This window comes from Gossypium hirsutum, chromosome A10 (genome assembly GCF_007990345.1).
Source record: "Gossypium hirsutum isolate 1008001.06 chromosome A10, Gossypium_hirsutum_v2.1, whole genome shotgun sequence".
Lineage (NCBI taxonomy): Eukaryota > Viridiplantae > Streptophyta > Magnoliopsida > Malvales > Malvaceae > Gossypium > Gossypium hirsutum.
Window position 1 is genome coordinate 97,857,480 of NC_053433.1, and position 6,541 is coordinate 97,864,020.

The 6,541-nt window shown below is 39.1% G+C and overlaps 1 non-coding gene across 1 annotated transcript; it reads right to left on the bottom strand.

Annotated features, from left to right (window-relative positions):
- Nucleotides 1–3,373: 3,373 nt before the first annotated feature.
- On the bottom strand, nt 3,374–3,480 carry LOC121209220 (small nucleolar RNA R71). Its single transcript, XR_005904337.1, has one exon. It is a non-coding gene; the product is annotated as a small nucleolar RNA R71 (small nucleolar RNA).
- Between the last annotated feature and the right edge of the window lie 3,061 nt (nt 3,481–6,541).

The window sequence follows — 6,541 nt, forward strand, 5'->3', positions numbered from 1 at the left end:
GTTGGTCTTAAATTCATTCCATTCTTTAATGGCAATCAATGCACCAGTTGGTTCAAACAGTTAGTTCACTAAAATTAGCTTGCAATAAGCTGTATGGAATGAATAGTGTTGAGCTCTATGCTTGCTTGATGAGTTCGGCCACCTCCCCTCCTCAAGCTCGATCAATGTAACTTGCAATGGCATCTTGAAACTTCTTAACACGAGACCGAGTAATATGACCTTGTAGATATACATCAAAAGGGGATTTGTCCCCACATCAAGGCGATTTGTCCCCTAATCGTCACCTACATCAAAAGGGGATAAGTCAACAACATTAAAAGTAACACTAATCCCGTACACACCTGGTAGATCTAACTTGTAGGCATTCTCGTTAATCCTTTCCAAAACTTGAAAAGGACCATCACCCCTTGGAAAGAGTTTGGACTTCCTTTGGGTTGGAAATCTTTCCTTATGCATGTGGATCCAAACCCAGTCACCAGGTTCGAATATTACTCGTTCGCGTCCCTTGTTCACCCTTTGAGCATATTACTCGGTTCTTTTTTCAATGTTGTCCCTAACTCGTTGATGCAATTATTTAACGAATTCTGCCTTTTTCCTGCCATCTAAATGCACTAATTTATTAGAAGGTAAAGGAAATAAATCCATAGGAGTTAAGGGATTGAAACCATATACCACTTCAAATGGCGAATACTTGGTAGCCGAGTGCACTGATCGGTTGTAAGCGAACTCAATGTATGGTAGACACTCTTTCCAAGTTTTTAAGTTCTTTCGAATTATGGCACGCAGCAAGGTTGATAAAACTCGATTAACAACCTCTGTTTGGCCGCCGGTTTAGGGATGGCAAGTTTTTGAGAACAAAAGCTTGGTGCGAAGCTTACCCTACAAAGTTCTCCAAAAATGGCTAAGGAACTTAGCATCATGGTCCGAAACAATGGTCCTCAGAATACGATGCAAACATGATTTCCTTAAAGAACATATTACCAACATTTAACGTGTCATCAGTTTTATTACATGCAATAAAGTGAGCCATCTTTGAAAATCTATCTACTACCACAAATACAGAATCTTTGCCATTCTTTGTTCTAGGAAGGCCTAGGACAAAATCCATGGAGATATCCACTCATGGTGCTTCTGGAATCGACAAAAGAGTGTATAGATCATGTGGCTGAATTTTTTACTTAGCCTTCTTCCAAGCTAAGCATTGCTCATACACTCTAACCACATCTCACAGCATCTTCGGCCAATAAAAGTGCTCTTGTAAAATAGCCAAAGTTTTGGCTATGCCGAAGTGGCCCATTAATCCCTCACTATGTGCTTCTTGAACCAGCACATCTCTAATTGATCCTTGGGTGTACATAGCTTATTTTCTCGAAAGAGAAATCCATCTTGTTGGAAATACCTGTCATGGGCACCTTGAACACACATGATAAACCGTAATTTATACATATTTTTACCCCATGTTTAACGCATTTTATGGATGATTTCCCATTAGAATTGGTTAATTCGATGCTCCTAATGCTTTAATTTCATGTTTTATACTTAGAAGAGCATAGGAGAGCGAAAGGAACGAGAAACAGGCCGAAAACAAAGAAAATGGGCCAAAGTACGAAATTAGCACGGCCTGGACCTCCTCACACGGGCAGACTACACAGCCGTGTCAATTTGGCAGGCTTGAGCACGGCCTGAAGTAATCGAACACGGGCGTGTCACACGAGTGTGTCTCTGCCGAGCCCAAGTTGAGTCCAATTCGAAAAAGGCTAATTTTGAGGGCTCTTAGGAATTCCAAAGCCTATAAATACACCCTAAAGGAGGAAGAAAAGAGAGACACAGAATAGGGAGTAAGGAATTACTCCAAGGAAGTCGATTGATCCATCTCAGAAGCTGGATTCACCATCAGGACTGAAGATCTCTCCTCAATTTTCGCTTCAAGAGTTTTGGGTTTTCATTATGCTTTGTATTCTTTATTATTCTGAGATGTTTTCTTATTTAGTTATGAACTAAAACCCCTAAATACCTAAGGGAAATGAAACCTAAGACGAATCTTGTTATTATTTTCTGAATTGTATGATAAATATTTAACTTGTTCTTAAATATGTGTTCTTAATTCTTGTTTTGATATCCCAGGATATTGATTCAAGATAAGCTCTTATTCAGAGGAGGAATAGACCCTGTCTAAGAGTACATTTGTCATAATTAAGTAGAGTTGTTTGCGTGCCTAGACATAGGGTGACAAGATTTTGCCGGATTAGGGTGAAACCTAATAAGGGGATCCATAGATCGAGTTAATGCAACCCTAGGGCGTTAATTAGAGAAAGGTTTCAATTATTCAATTTAGGGGTTAGACGTTATTAGTCTTGAATAGGGATAATAACATAATTTAGGGATCTCTACAGAACATGTTTAGTGAGTAAATCGTCTGATTCGGAGCCAGAATAACAAGTACAGACTAGGTGGATTTTTCCTTAGGTACTGTCTTAATTCAGTCGATTTTCCCAAAGTTCCCCAATTCTATTCTCTATGAGTTCTTAGTTTAGATAATTAGTTAGTTAAAACAAAACCTCTTTATTCTTAGGCTTGATAATAAAAAGACAGTCATTACTAGTACTTTTAGTTCCTTTAGTTTCGACAATCCGGTCTTGCTAAAACTATACTATTATTCGATAGGTACACTTGCCTACATCGCGATAATAGTTAGTTACAAGAACGATTAATTATAAATATTTAAAACCTATCACGAAATCACGCTATCAAGTTTTTGGCACCATTGCCGGGGAACTAAGATATTAGGAACGCTTAATTTTTATTACTTTAGCCATTTATATTTCTTGCAATTTAATTTAATTTAACTTATTATTATTATTTATTTATTTACTTTTTTCTTTCTCTTGGCAGGTTTTTATAGTTTCTGACTAGAAAAAACTCGTCAGGACCACTACTTTTTGAAGAAGAAATCGATCGTACTGTTCGTAGAAACCAAAGAGAAATAAGGCGAAGCTTAAGTACATAGAGAACGAGCAAGAGGACGATACTCAACCCGCAACCGAAGAGATGGCTGAAATCCAAGACAATCAGCTACCTCCTGCAACTGTGGTTAATCAAAATCCTGTTCCACGAACTATGTATGATTATGCTAAACCTTCTTTAACAGGAACTGAATCAAGCATAGTTAAACCTGCTGTAGCTGTAAATACTTTTGAACTAAAACCTAACACTATTCAAATGATACAGCAATTTGTTCAGTTTGATGGTTTGCAGGATGAGGATCCCAGCGCTCACTAAGTAAACTTCTTGGAACTATGCTATACATTTAAAATTAATGGTGTTTCTGATGATGCCATTCTTCTTCGGTTATTCCCTTTTTCATTAAGAAACAAAGTTATGTAATGATATCTCTTCGTTTGTGCAGATGGACTTAGAAACTCTTTACGATGCATGGGAGAGATACAAAGACTTACTGAGAAGGTGCCCTCACCATCGGTTACCACTTTGGCTATAGGTTCAAACGTTCCATAATGGCCTGAATCCTTCGACTCGACAACTGGTTGACGCAGCTGCTGGTGGAACCATCAATAATATCACACCCAAAGATGCCCATGAGTTTATAGAGGAGATCTCACTGCATAACTATCAGTGGCAAGTCATGAGGACTAAGCCAACTAAAACAACAGGTGTTTATAACGTCGATTCGGTTACTATGCTGTCAAATTAGGTAGAACTTCTAAATAAAAAGATTGATGGTTTACTTGGTTCTACTCAAGTACATCCAGTAAGGAGGTGTGAGACGAATGGAGGAGGAGCATGCACAGAGTATCAACCCTTCAACCCTAGCATCGAGGAGGAACAAGTCCAATATATGGGTAACAATAACTCTCGATCCCAAAATAACCCATATAGTAACACTAACAATGCAGGTTGGAGGAACCATCCCAATTTCTCATGAGGCGGTCAAGGAAATCAAAGACCACAACATCCTCTGGGTTTTCAACAACCACCCAATCAACAGGAAAAGAAGTCAAACCTTGAAGAGATGCTCTCAAAGTTTATATCGGTGTCAGAAACCTATTTTTAGAACACCGAGACAGCACTTAAAAATAAACAAGCGTCGATCCAAGGGCTCGAAACTCAGATAGGCCAGGTTTCCAAACTAATCTCCGAACGACCATAAGGTAGCTTGCCAAGCAATACTGAACCCAACCCAAGGGAACAGCTCAACGTAATTAATATTCAAGATGACGAAGGAGTCGTTGAGCCTGAACCAGAACCAAGGCAAGAAACTGTGGTAAGCAAAGGTCAAGGTGAGGTAGGTCAAAATAAAAACAAATCAGTGAATGTCGAATATAAACCTCATGTGCCATACCCCAACGCGACAAGGAAAGACTGCTCAGATGAATAATTTGGTAAATTCCTTAAACTCTTAAAAAAATTACACATTAACTTATCGTTTATTGAAGCTCTATCGCAGATGCCAAACTCAATGAAATTTTTAAATGAGCTTTTAGAAAATAAACGGAAGTTGGACGAGGCGTCGCATGTAGAGCTAAACGCAGTGTGCTCAGCTATTCTGCAAAATAAGCTACCGAACAAATTAAAAGATCTAGGGAATTTTACGATTCCTTGCTTAATTGGTAGTTTAGATGTTAATAATGCATTAGTAAATTTAGGGGCTAGTATCAACGTCATACCTTACAAAATGTTTAAGCAACTAGGTCAAGGGAAACCCAAACAAACTAGGATGAGTATTCAATTAGCAGATAAAACTATAAGATTCCCTAGGGGTATTATTGAAGATGTGCTGGTTAAAATCGATAAATTTATATTTCCCATTGACTTCATCGTTCTAGACATAGAGGAGGATGGCAACACTCATTTGATTCTAGGAAGGCCCTTTTTAGCAACTGCTAAAACAATTATTTATGTTGGCACAGGTGAACTCACACTCCGTGTGGGAGAAGAAACAATCACCCTTCAAGCTCGCAATTCCGGCAACACATTGGAAATTGAAGGTGATCGTCTAAACCATTCTACTAAAATTGACAATATGGTGCAACCTTCTTTGTAGGAAATGAGTCTGAAAGAAGTACATGAGCCATTCTCAAGCAATAGTAGAGGACCTATTCATGAAGATCGAAGGCTACAAATCAAGGAGCTAGATGAATGGCGGATACATAAACCAAGAACACCCGACAAACCGAATCTACGACAAAATGAGCTCAATACCTTTCCAAATCAACTTAAGGTTGGAGATAGAGTCTTTTTAGATGCCGAAGATCCCCACATTGTCGTTACCACACTGAATGAAGAAATCCCTCTTACGGTACTCAGCATTTTCCCATTCAGTACGATCAAGGTGAGTCATCCCAAGTTCGGCACTTTTAAGGTAAACAACACCCGTTTAAAACCTTATTTTGATGAGATTGATAACAGGAATGAGCAGTATAAACTCCTCAAACCACCATGATCATTCAACGGAGAGGTAAGTCAAGCTTGGACTATAAATAAGCACTTCTTGGGAGGCAACCCGAGCACTAACGGTATTAACTTCTTTAAAATTTAGTCTTCAACACCTAACTTACTAACGGAGCTCTTGAATACAGGTTTTCCACAGAGACACGGCCAAGCACACGGGCGTGCGATACGGCCTTGCGAAAATAGGGTAAAAGTTATCTTTCCCAACACGAGATGTGATAAGTGGCCACGGGCGTGCTACCTAGCCATGGTCAAATCTGCCAAACGAATACGGGCATGCGACACACCCGTGTCTAGCACCCGTGGACGACACTGTCAAAATGACACAGGGGTGCAAAGACCTACACGACCGTGGGAGAAGCAAACCACATTACACATGGTCATGTAACATGATCATGAAGACAAATGGCCTATACACACGGGCGTGCCCAAAGGCCATGTGACGACATCTCACTTTGCAACAAACACGGGCGAGACACGATCCACACGGGCGTGTGGACTGGCCGTGCCACTTGAAAAATTAGATTATCTATCTTATTTTATTGTATTTTTCTTTTATTAATTTTTGAAGATTTTTTTGTTTTCAAACACGACTTATCTTTATACTATCAAATTATTCCCCCAATTCTCCTTTTGTCCTTCAGAATCATGTTTATCCTCTAGCTTTATTTCCAACAACTCGCTCTCGCTAATCCAGGAATTCCATCCATTTTTAACTCAGGAAGTTTCACTTCTCTCCCTATCTTATTTTTTTTATTCCTATATGTAACGCCCTCACGCCCGAGACCGTCGCCAGAGTCAAGCTTGAGGTGTTACTAAACTTAATTCATCAATTTAACATCTCAAACAATTTATTTTTAAAACTTCCAGACAAGTTGGCAATCTGCATTATAGTAGCTTAAAAATTCATATCTCGAGTTACGAAACTCAAAATCCAATTCCGTAAATTTTTCCTGAAACTAGACTCATATATCTATCTATGAATTGTTTTCTAGAATTTGTGGTCTGGCCAATTAGTACAGTTTATTAGTTAAAGGCTCCCCTATTTCAGGGTTCGACTACTCTGACCCCTGTG